Here is a 13,340-nt window from a genome sequence, read left to right as displayed (position 1 = left end):
TTAAATGTTACATAACTTCAAAGAAATCATTTGGTTGAGTTTTGACTTTTTACCAGCTGTTTTGACATTAAACAGAAATAGCCTCTGAAAATAAAACCAAGTCCATATCAATTATTAAACCAAAAGCATTATAAAAGAATATAATTAAAATATGGAGACAATCAAGTTATTATGAAAATAAAAAGTAAAGCGAAAACCATTTTGGATCCATACACAAAATAACTGCTATCCTTATTTCTAAAATTCATCCTACTTACTAGTTAAATATTAAACTGGTACAATTTTATCACAACATAGTCACCTGTGGTATGTTACTAAAATACATGTCATTTTCTGGATACAGTATTTTTAATTGTTGGGCAATCAGATAGTCAACTTGGAGAAATGTGGGGAAAAGGAGGGATGGAGAAGGCAATTAAAAATTGACAATATCACAAACCAAATATGCTCTCAATTAGAGGTCCCCAAAACAAAAGCTCCAGTGAACAAGGAGAGCATTTAATTTGGTCAAGAATGTGTTCTGGGAGAACAGCAGGCACAATTTTTACCAGATTTTAAAAATGAGAAGAATTAGGAAAATAATACTTATTAAAAGGATGAGTTTGAAACAGTTTCAAAGCTTTATAAAATGACTGCCTACAATATTTGATTTCAGGTAGCAAAATTAGAAAATCTTTAAAAATAAAAAAAACGGTTAACATTACTTTCAAAATTTAATTAGTAGATTCACCCAGAGGCTGGGTGAACTATCTAACTAGTTCACCTTATACAATCTTAAAACTTACAAAAATATAATAGTTTTTCAGAGAAGAAGTAAACACAAACAGAATAGCTAGTATTAAAGCAAACATTTTAAATTAAGGAAAAATATTACTTGGTTTGAGTTTTAATACATTAGGTTATGATCACCATCAACACCTAGGCAATGAATGAAATTGACTGATTTACTATAAACCAAAGGATAAAACTATGTCAAGAGAACACCAAAGTATACATAGTATAATTGAAATATCAATATTTGTTTATGGATACAATAATATAAAATATATCTTTAAATCCTACAGTTATCTTTAAAAATCTAGCTTTTAAATAAATCAGTTCTATGGTCATTGATAAAACTATCAAAGAAAGATCCAATGTCAGGTATCTTACTACCCTCATCATGTGCATAATAATTTTTGCTACTGCTTGTCATCAAGCAGAAAGAAAAGTAATTCATATTTTTATTCCTTTGGTCATTTACCATAGCACTTCTAATCATTCAAGCATTTACATTTTTTAAAATAGTTCTTTTAAAAGTTTCCCATACTAGCTTATACGTTCATTATATAATAGCGTACCTGCTTTAACACACCATCAGTATTCTAATTCACAAAATGCCACAACAGTAAGAAAATATTCCATATTACTTAAGTGTGCTGGCCTGTAATTCTTTTTTATTTAAACACCCTTCCCTAAATCACTGCTTACATCCACACACAATCATATGGTAAATACTCTAATTTAATCTGTTACATTACAACACCCTTCTTCTAATGATACCACCTTCCTTCAAACTATGTTACTGAGGCACTGTAATGTGATGGTAGTTGAAATTATAATGTTAACTCCTGAAAAAAGTAGGAAGAAAACAAGAATTAGACACAGATAAAGCTACTTATACTATATTACATGACTTAAGGAGATTACTCTTGGAGACAATTTTAGGCATCAGATTTCACCCTAAATATCAAGTGATGGGCTATATATCTCCTAATCTTAGGTTATGCGATAAAGAGGAGAAAAAATGTGTATAACTATTCTACAATTACACACCTCTTAAATTAATAAAGTCTTTTTCAATAAATATGTCCCCAAGCTAGGATATTTTTCTCTCGACATCAGCACATAAATGGTCACCCTGGTAACAACTATAAATGATATAACCTCTAAACATATCCTGGCTACTGTTAAGTTGACACTGTAGTTCTCTAGTCTGTTGTTTCCTGTATAATGCTCTCAGCCTTTAAAAATATTATTATAATGCCTGATCAAGACAAATGAAAACTCCAGAAACCAAAATATCAACTGAAAAATCTAAAAGTTAATAATTAAGTTTGGTAGAAAAGATTTAAAGAACATCTTGAAATACTGAAAGTCACTCTTACGTGAATGCTTTAAAATACAGTATTTTTAATTGTATTTTAAGAATTTATAACAGAGTAAGGCCCACATTGTGTTCATTTTTATAATTAGCATCTAAATAAGCTTGGTATGTGTTTGTTACTTGAATGAGCCAAATTACAACATAATAGCCAACATTTATTTAGTGTTTATTATATGCCAGGTCTTGCGTTAAAAGGCTCTACTTAATCCTTACAACAGCTCTATGAGATTGGGTTTACCCCCTTGACAGAAGAAACCAGAAATAACTTATCTAAGGTCATACAATTTTTTTTATTAATTAAAAAAAAATTAATACAACATTTAGAAATCATTCCATTCTACATATGCAATCAGTAATTCTTAATATCATCACATAGATGTATGATCATCATTTCTTAGTACATTTGTATCGATTTAGAAAAAGAAATAGCAAGATAACAGAAAAAGAAATAAAATGATAATATAGAGAAAAAAATAAAAATAAAAAATACAAAATATATATATTAAAAAACAAACAAACAAACAAACAAAACTGTAGCTCAGATGCAGCTTCATTCAGTGTTTCAACATAATTACATTACAATTAGGTAGTACTGTGCTGTCCATTTTTGAGTTTTTGTATCCAGTCCTGTTGCACAGTCTGTTTCCCTTCAGCTCCAATTACCCATTATCTTACCCTGTTTCTAACTCCTGCTGGACTCTGTTACCAATGACATATTCTAAGTTTATTCTCGAATGTCGGTTCACATCAATGGGACCATACAGTATTTGTCCTTTAGTTTTTGGCTAGTCTCACTCAGAATAATGTTCTCTAGGTCCATCCATGTTATTACATGCTTCATAAGTTTATTCTGTCTTAAAGCTGGATAATATTCCATCGTATGTACACACCACAGTTTGTTTAGCCACTCGTCTGTTGATGGACATTTTGGCTGTTTCCATCTCTTTGCAATTGTAAATAATGCTGCTATAAACATTGGTGTGCAAATGTCCATTTGTGTCTTTGCCCTTAAGTCCTTTGAGTAGATACCTAGCAATGGTATTGCTGAGTCATATGGCAATTCTACATTCAGTTTTTTTAGGAACCGCCAAACTGCCTTCCACAGTGGTTGCACCATTTGACATTCCCACCAACAGTGGATAAGTGTGCCTCTTTCTCTGCATCCTCTCCAGCATTTGTCATTTTCTGTTTTGTTGATAATGGCTATTCTGGTGGGTGTGAGATGATATCTCATTGTGGTTTTGATTTGCATTTCTCTAATGGCCAGGGACATTGAGCATCTCTTCATGTGCCTTTTGGCCATTTGTATTTCCTCTTCTGAGAGGTGTCTGTTCAAGTCTTTTTCCATTTTGTAATTGGGTTGGCTGTCTTTCTGTTGTTGAGCTGAACAATCTCTTTATAAATTCTGGATACTAGACCTTGATCTGATATGTCATTTCCAAATATTATCTCCCATTGTGCAGGCTGTCTTTCTACTTTCTTGATGAAGTTCTTTGATGCACAAAAGTGTTTAATTTTGAGGAGCTCCCATTTCTTTCTTTCTTTCTTCAGTGCTCTTGCTTTGGGTTTAAGGCCCATAAAACCGTCTCCAATTGTAAGATTCATAAGATATCTCCCTACATTTTCCTCTAACTGTTTTATGGTCTTAGACCTAATGTTTAGATCTTTGATCCATTTTGAGTTAACTTTTGTATAGGGTGTGAGATACGGGTCCTCTTTCATTCTTTTGCATATGGATATCCAGTTCTCAAGGCACCATTTATTGAAGAGACTGTTCTGTCCCAGGTCAGTTGGCTTGACTGCCTTATCAAAGATCAAATGTCCATAGATGAGAGGGTCTATATCTGAGCACTCTATTCGATTCCATTGGTCGATATATCTATCTTTATGCCAATACCATGCTGTTTTGACCACTGTGACTTCATAATATGCCTTAAAGTCCAGCAGCGTGAGACGTCCAGCTTCGTTTTTTTTCCTCAAGATACTTTTAGCAATTCGGGGCACCCTGCCCTTCCAGACAAATTTGCTTATTGGTTTTTCTATTTCTGAAAAATAAGTTGGTGGGATTTTGATTGGTATTGCATTGAATCTGTAAATCTTAACTATGTTTAGTCTTCCAATCCATGAACACGGTATGCCCTTCCATCTATTTAGGTCTTCTGTGATTTCTTTTAACAGTTTTTTGTAGTTTTCTTTGTATAGGTCTTTTGTCTCTTTAGTTAAATTTATTCCTAAGTATTTTATTCTTTTAATTGCAATTGTAAATGGAATTCGTTTCTTGATTTCCCCCTCAGCTTGTTCATTGCTAGTGTATAGAAACGCTACAGATTTTTGAATGTTGATCTTGTAACCTGCTACTTTGCTGTACTCATTTATTAGCTCTAGTAGTTTTGCTGTGGATTTTTCTGGGTTTTCGACGTATCGTATCATATCGTCTGAAAACAGTGGTAGTTTTACTTCTTCCTTTCCAATTTTGATGCCTTGTATTTCTTTTTCTTGTCTAATTGCTCTGGCTAGAACCTCCAACACGATGTTGAATAATAGTGGTGATAATGGACATCCTTGTCTTGTTCCTGATCTTAGGGGGAAAGTTTTCAATTTTTCCCCATTGAGGATGATATTAGCTGTGGGTTTTTCATATATTCCCTCTATCATTTTAAGGAAGTTCCCTTGTATTCCTATCCTTTGAAGTGCTCTCAACAGGAAAGGATGTTGAATCTTGTCAAAGCCTTCTCTGCATCAATTGAGATGATCATGTGATTTTTCTGCTTTGATTTGTTGATACGGTGTATTGCATTAATTGATTTTCTTATGTTGAACCATCCTTGCATACCTGGGATGAATCCTACTTGGTCATGATGTACAATTCTTTTAATGTGTTGCTGGATTCAATTTGCTAGAATTTTGTTGAGGATTTTTGCATCTATATTCATTAGAGAGATTGGTCTGTAGTTTTCTTTTTTTGTAATATCTTTGCCTGGTTTTGGTATGAGGGTGATGTTGGCTTCATAGAATGGATTAGGTAGCTTTCCCTCCACTTTGATTTTTTTGAAGAGTTTGAGCAGAGTTGGTATTAATTCTTTCTGGAATGTTTGGTAGAATTCACATGTGAAGCCGTCTGGTCCTGGACTTTTCTTTTTGGGAAGCTTTTGAATGACTGATTCAATTTCTTTACTTGTGATTGGTTTGTTGAGGTCATCTATTTCTTCTTGAGTCAAAGTTGGTTGTTCATGCCTTTCTAGGAACTTGTCCATTTCATCTACATTGTTGTATTTATTAGCATAAAGTTGTTCATAGTATCCTGTTATTACCTCCTTTATTTCTGTGAGGTCAGTGGTTATGTCTCCTTTTCCATTTCTGATCTTATTTATTTGCATCCTCTCTCTTCTTCTTTTTGTCAATCTTGCTAAGGGCCCATTAATCTTATTGATTTTCTCATAGAACCAACATCTGGTTTTATTGATTTTCTCTATTGTTTTCATGTTCTCAATTTCATTTATTTCTGCTCTAATCTTTGTTATTTCTTTCCTTTTGCTTGCTTTGGGGTCAGTTTGCTGTTCTTCCTCCAGTTCTTCCAAGTGGACAGTTAATTCCTGAATTTCTGCCTTTTCTTCTTTTCTGATATAGGCATTTAGGGCAATAAATTTCCCTCTTAGCACTGCCTTTGCTGCGTCCCATAGGTTTTGATATGTTGTGTTTTCATTTTCATTCACCTCGAGATATTTACTAATTTCTCTTGTAATTTCTTCCTTGACCCACTCGTTGTTTAAGAGTGTGTTGTTGAACCTCCACGTATGTGTGAATTTTCTGGCATTCTGCCTATTATTATGGATCCAACTTCATTCCTTTATGATCTGAGAAAGTGTTGTGTATGATTTCAATCTTTTTAAATTTGTTAAGACTTGCTTTGTGACCCAGCATATGGTCTATCTTTGAGAATGGTCCATGAGCACTTGAGAAAAAGGTGTATCCTGCTGTTGTGGGGTGTAATGTCCTATAAATGTCTCTTAAGTCTAGCTCATTTATTGTAATATTCAAATTCGCTGTTTCTTTATTGATCCTGTGTCTAGATGTTCTGTCCATTGATGAGAGTGGGGAATTGAAGTCTCCAACTATTATGGTAGATGTGTCTATTTCCCTTTTCAGTGATTGCACTGTATTCCTCACGTATTTTGGGGCATTCTGATTCGGTGCGTAAATATTTATGATTGTTATGTCTTCTTGTTTAATTGTTCCTTTTATTAGTAGATAGTATCCTTCTTTGTCTCTTTTAACTGTTTTACATTTGAAGTCTAATTTGTCGGATACTAGTATAGCTACTCCTGCTCTTTTCTGGGTGTTATTTGCATGAAATATCTTTTCCCAACCTTTCACTTTCAACCTATGTTTATCTTTGGGTCTAAGATGTGTTTCCTGTAGACAGCATATAGAAGGATCCTGTTTTTTAATCCATTCTGCCAGTCTATGTCTTTTGATTGGGGAATTCAGTCCATTAACATGTAGTGTTATTACTTTTTGGGTAATAGTTTCCTCTACCATTTTGCCTTTTGAATTATATTTATCATATCTGATTTTCCTTCTTTCTACACTCTTCTCCATACCTCTCTCTTCTGTCTTTCATATCTGACTCCAGTGCTCCCTTTAATATTTCTTTCAGAGCTGGTCTCTTGGTCACAAATTCTCTCAGTGACTTCTTGTCTGAAAATATTTTAATTTCTCCCTCATTTTTGAAGGACAATTTTGCTGGGTATAGAATTCTTGGTTGGCAGTTTTTCTCTTTTAGTAATTTAAATATATCATCCCACTGTCTTCTAGCTTCCATGGTTTCTGCTGAGAAATCTGCACATAGTCTTATTGGGTTTCCTTTGTATGTGATGGATTGTTTTTCTCTTTCAAGATCCTCTCTTTCTCTTTGACCTCTGACATTCTAACTAGTAAGTGTCTTGGAGAATGCCTATTTGGATCTATTCTCTTTGGGGTGCGCTGCACTTCTTGGATCTGTAATTTTAGGTCTTTCATAAGAGTTGAGAAATTTTCAGTGATAATTTCTTCCATTAGTTTTTCTCCTCCTTTTCCCTTCTCTTCTCCTTCTGGAACACCCACAACACGTATATTTGTGCGCTTCATATTATCATTCAATTCCCTGATCCCCTGTTCAAATTTTTCCATTCTTTTCCCTATAGTTTCTGTTTCTTTTTGGATTTCAGATGTTCCATCCTCCAGTTCACTAATTCTAGCCTCTGTCTCTTTAAATCTACCATTGTAGGTTTCCATTGTTTTTTTCATCTCTTCTACTGTATCTTTCATTCCCATAAGTTCTGTGATTTGTTTTTTCAGATCTTCAATTTTCCTGGTGTGATTTGTTATTTTTTGCTGGCATCTGGGCATATAATCAGATTTCCCTGAGTGTGGGACCCAGCAGGTTGAAAGACTTTCCTGTGAAGTCTCTGGGCTCTGTTTTTCTTATCCTGTCCATTATGTGGTGCTTGTCTGTCTGTGGGTCCCACCAGCAAAAGATATTGTGGCTCCTTTAACTTTGGAAGACTCTCGCTGCTGGGTGTGTGGTGGAGACAGAGGAAAGGTTGTAGGTTGGTTTTAATGGCTTCAAATTGTGAAGTCCTGGGATCTGAATTCCTTGAGAGGGATTCCACCTGAGTTGTGTTTCACCTCTCCAGTGGGGAAGGTTCAGGTGGTAGAGAGCCCTGAAAGCAGCCTGTTTCTGCGTTCGGGGCAGTTTTAACCTTTGTAATCCCAATGCTGAGCCCAGAGGCAACCAAGCCTCCGTAGAAACAACCGCAGAAGGCTGTTTCGCCCCCTTTCCTCTCTTTCAGTTAGCCCAATCGGCGACTTCCACCTTGATCAGTTTCGCCTGAGCTGAAGGCCTATTTTTAGTAGTCAGAAATTGTTCATTAATGCCACTATTGGTGTTAGGTTGGACTCAGTCTCTACTACTGTTGGAGACTCTTTCCTTTCCCTCTGGGAAGTCGCCTGAGGGGGAGGGACGCCGGCCGCCGCGGCTTGGGGAACCACTGATCCGAGGCTCCCAGCCAGCCCGGGAAGCCGCGTGTGGGAGGGCCGCCGCGGCTTGGGGAACCGCTGATCCGAGGCTCCCAGCCAGCCCAGGAAGCTGCATGTGTGGGAGGGGCGCCGGTCGCCGGCCACTGCGGCTTGGGAAACCGCTGATCCGAGGCTCCCAGCTGGCCCGGGAAGTCGCGTGCGTGGGATGGGCTCCAGTCGCCAGCCGCCGCGGCTTGGGGAACCGCTGATCCGAGGCTCCCAGCCTGCCCGGGAAGCTGCGCGTGTGGGAGGGGCGCCGGCTGCCGTGGCTTGGGGAACCGCCGATCCGAAGCTCCCAGCCGGCCCAGGAAGGAGGGAGGGAGGGGCTCCGGCCGCCAGCCACCGCGGCCCAGGGAAGTGCACGCCTCTCGGGGACCTCACCGCAGCGGAGTCTCTTAGCCAGTCCAGCTGGTCCAGAATGGGGTACACTGTGTGTCTGGAATCTGTCGTGGCTCCGGGAGCTGTTCTGTACTGTTTCTAGTTTTTTAGTAGTTGTTTTGGAGGAGGAACTAAGACGCGCGCACCTTACTAAGCCGCCATCTTCTCCGGAAGTCCCAGGTCATACAATTTTGAAGTAGAAAGGGCAGGATCTGCATCCAGACAGTGTGACTCTAAAGTTTGCTTTAATACCAACTTGTAATAGAAATCTCACTATTTTCAAAGTCTTTGATCCATCAGGCTCAGTCTACATTTATAAGGAGAAAATAACGCTACTGCAATACACTGGAAGGTATATTTAAATTACCTTTAAATTTAAATTAAGAGCAGAAGTTCCACTATGATGGGCTGGCTGAGTAGTCAACAGAGACCTACCTTATGGCCTACAGGCCTAAAATATTTACTCTCTGGCTTTTTAAGGGAAAGTTTGCAATCCCTACTCTAAAAGTCTTAAAAATAATTTGGTCTAGCAAAAGAACTTGGGTGAACGTGAAGACTTCTATCTCTTTCCATTAAAAAAATATTCTTTAAGCACCAAACTATTTTTTAAAGTGTGAATAATTCTATTTGGTTAGCATTATTCTTCTAAATGTCTTCCTCCCAATAATACATAACTCTGTTCAGGATATTTATAGCCAATTGAAGAATATATGGGTTACCAAAAGGAAACAGGTCTATCTACTTGGGTCATTTAACTTGATCCAATCCAGAAATACATCCTATTTTATTATGGACAATTTTTACAAGTAACAATATTAAGAGATAAATAAAACAGTTCAACCAGAAACCAAAAGTACATTTTCCACCAGATGCCCTTTGTTTTAAATTGCTATCTAAATACTGTTATACATACAGTAAAACTCATGGAATGCTTCTTGAATGATATAGAACTGCAGTACGCCTATTTTTAGAGACTAAAATAAGTTTGCTTGTTTTGCCGTTATACTTTCCCTCATGGATATCTTCTCAGCTTTTCTTCCTCTGATCCCTCTGCTTCCCTATCTACAACACTCTGGGAAGCAAGCAGACTGGCTTCCTGATCAAGAATCTAACCAAGTATGGTTGCTAGCAACTCAAAAAACTTAAGAATTTCTTGAACTTGTGGTTATTCAATGGTGTTGGTTGTGAGAATTTAATTTTGCCACAAAGTTACAACATTATTGGCTGCATGAACAATTCCAGAAAAGTAAAATCCTACTTAAGCAACACTGCTTCGTTACAATTCAGAATTTTCAGTACATATACATTCTTTTCCTCCTCAATATCAGTCAAATATGAAGGCCAAGAGAAACCTATCAGAGTAAAAAAGACATATTATAAAAATCTTCGTGCCTGTCCCTTGTTGGTATCAAGCAAAGCTATTTAAGTTAGCTTTTCTTCTACTGAGTTAAGTCAATCAACTAATTTATTTTCTTGAGCTCAGCACTATCTTAAGAGCTCTGAGGACAAAGAAGTAGTGACAGACACGGCCCGTTAAATAAGAATGCAAGCCAAAGTAAACAGTGTTTCAGACAGCCAGTGTTTTACAAGTGAAGAAGGATGGGGTGCACAGGTGGTTCAGTGGTAGAATGCTCGCCTTTCATGCAGGACACTCAGGCTCGATTTCCAGACCATGTACCCAACCCCCCCCCCCCAAAAAAAATTTAAGAAGGATGTAATTAATGGAAATAAAACAGTTATGGAATGCTTCACAAAGGTGACAACTGAGCTGCACTTTAAGGATGAGTGGAAATTAGGCAGGTAGAAGAAAAATGAAGAGAGCTATTTCAGCGGGAAAATACAACGTAAATGAGAAAAATCAGAATATCAGTATGAGTTTCTTAGCTGCTAAACAAATAGTATACAATGGATTGCCTTATAACAGAACTTTATTGGCTCACAGTTTCAGAAGCTAGAAGGCTTGTTACCTCCTGGGATTGGTATCTTCTGGCTGGCCAGCAATCTTTGGGGTCCTTGGCTTTTCCATCACACAGCAGTGCACACAGCATCTTCTCCTTTCTCTTCTGAATTCTGGTGACTTCCATCTCCTGGCTGCTTCCTGTGGCTTCTTCTGTGTTCAATTTCTTTTGCTTATAAGGACTTCAGCCATATTGGATTAAGGCTCACCCTCATTCAGTTTGGCACACCTCAGCCGATAATGTCTTGAAAAGTCCTATTTACAAATGGGTTCATACTCACAGAACCAGGATTTGGGAACTTAACATGCCTTTTGTGAGAGACATGATTCAATTTTCAACAGTCTACCCTCTGGAACCCCAAAAGACATGTTTTCCTCAAATGAAAAATACATTCATTCAATTATAACATTCTAAAAGCCTTACGCCATTTAGCAGAATGCTAAACAAAGTCACATCAAAATCAGATAGTCTGTCCTGGGAAAAATTCTTAAACTGATAGACCTAGAAAACAAGTTAACTGCTTCTAATACACAGTAGTGGGACAAGCATAGGATGGACATTTCTATTCCAGAAGGGAGAAACTGGAAGGAAAATAGGGGTCACAGGTCCTAGGACGGCAAACTTCATTGGATTTCAAGGTCTTACACAATCTCCAGGGCTGCTGTAGCAACAGCGCCATCCTTCCTGAGTTCTTATACAGTCGTAACGTTTACCCCCAAACATTGGGGTATGGGTCTCACTCTGAGTATCAGGCTGGTGGCAAGGCTCTCCATTAACACCAGGGCATTGACTATTATCCTCTCTAAACAATATTCCACTATCTCTGAACAATAGGGGTAAGGCCTGCCCTCTCTAAACATTGGGGTAGAAGGCCTGCCCCCTCCAAGTGCACCCTTTCTACAGTGAGTGGGCCGTGGGCCTACTCTCTTGGCCCAGGGAGTTCTTTTTAGTCCAGACTTCTGCTTCAATGGTTCTGCCCTTGAAGTCTTTTCCTTTGATTTATTCCTTCTCTGCCTTTTAGTCCAGGTTGGTACTGGTTCTCCTCACACAATTTTCACAAAAATCATGTTAGTTTTGTGTGTAATTCAAGGGGTCCAAACCATTAGACAACAGTATTTCCAATCCTGATTTTCACCACAATGGCTGATTGTACCCATGTTCTAGCACACCCTCTTTTACAAAGCGTTGTTCAGTTAAACTTTCACATGCCCTGTTCTCTGGGGACTCCCACCCTGAAAGCTCAGGGAGATCATTGTAGAGTCACATCTGGCCCTAGTCTCAAAGCATACTATCTGGATAGGCTGAGAATTTTCACAATCATAAATATCTGCTTTCTTTTTGTTTAAAAGTTCAATTCTCAGCTTATCTCTCCTCTTGCATTTTACTATAAGCTGCAAAGAAAATGAGGCTGCACCTTCCATACCTGGAAATCTCCTCAGCCAAATATCCAAATTCATGGCTTGCCAGTTCTACCTTCCATCCAACATCAGAACACAATTTCACCAAGTTTTCTGCCATTTTATAACAAGAGATCACTCTTCCTATAGTTTCCAATAAGACAGCCATCATTTTTTTCTAAAGCCTCATTGCAAATAACTTAAGCATCCATATTTCTACCAACAGCCTCTTCAAAGCAATCTAGACTTTTTCTGTCACGTACCGCACAATTCTTCCAGCCTCCACTCATTCCCCAATTCCAAAGTCATTTCCACATTTTAGGGTATTTTTCATAGCAGCACTCTACTTTCCAGTACCAAAAACTATTAGTTGTCTACAAGTACCACATAATGGGTTGGCTTAACAGTAAGGAATTTATTGGTTCAAGGTTTCAGAAGCTAGAAGGCTTATTTTCTCCCAAGATCTGAATCTCCTGGCTGGCCAGCAATCTTTGAGGTTCCTTTGCTTTTCCATCACATGGCAGTGGACATGTGGTATCTTTGACTTTCTCTTCCAGGTTTTATCAACTTTTAGTTTCTGGCTGCTCCCTATGGCCTCTTCCATATCCATTTTCCTCTACTTACAAGAACTTCAGCTATATGGCATTAAGGCCCACACTCACTCTGTTTGGGCACACCTTCACTAGCAAAATCTTCAAAGACTTAGGTTCACACCCAGAGGTCCAAGGGTTGGGAGCTAACCATGCCTTTTATGGGGAATAAGATTCAATCCCCAACAGACTAACATGTTGAAAGGAAGAGTATTAATGTACTGCCTTTAAACACTTTCCAGGATAATGGATTTTTAAAAGGTGCTTCAGGTATTTTCTACAAATTATAATATGCCTGTTATCTTCAGAATGTCTTTATTTCTATGTGATGCATTTATAAACAATCAGAAGCATTCTTGGACAAAAGCTCAGATAATATCTCATTCAACAAATTAATTTTCACTAGAACATAACAATCTTATAGAATTTAATAAAACTGAGCAGTTTCGTCATCTCTATGCTATGACTGATACACAGAATCTGCTTATTTACAAACTGGATGTATCCACTAAAATAGGCTCATCAACCCACATTGCTAATTTATCTTCAGCTCATTCCAAAACATGCCCAGTTCTCAAGAATGTTATCCAATTCACATCAAGGGCTCTTTCTAATAGTTTTCTCCAGTAAACAATGTTTTAAAGATTCAGACTGACAAAACAAAACAAAACAAGAAAACAACAACAGCAAAACATTTATTAGGAAGTGGTTTCAGTACATTTTTCCATTTTCTAAATCAAAGATACAGATCAGGGCTTTTAATCAACATAATATAAATAACCTGTGTCCACAAACAGACTGCCTATATCTCCTG

The 13,340-nt window shown here is 37.6% G+C and overlaps 1 protein-coding gene across 6 annotated transcripts in view; it reads right to left on the bottom strand.

Moving 5' to 3' along the window:
• The window catches only part of OPA1 (OPA1 mitochondrial dynamin like GTPase), a 101,938-nt gene that overhangs the window by 69,447 nt on the left and 19,151 nt on the right, over nt 1-13,340 (bottom strand). The window lies entirely within an intron of this gene.

The sequence above is a fragment of the Tamandua tetradactyla genome, chromosome 10 (genome assembly GCF_023851605.1).
Source record: "Tamandua tetradactyla isolate mTamTet1 chromosome 10, mTamTet1.pri, whole genome shotgun sequence".
Taxonomy (NCBI): Eukaryota; Metazoa; Chordata; class Mammalia; order Pilosa; family Myrmecophagidae; genus Tamandua; species Tamandua tetradactyla.
The sequence above is the reverse complement of the archived record's forward strand: the minus strand, read 5'-3'. Positions and strand labels throughout refer to the sequence as shown.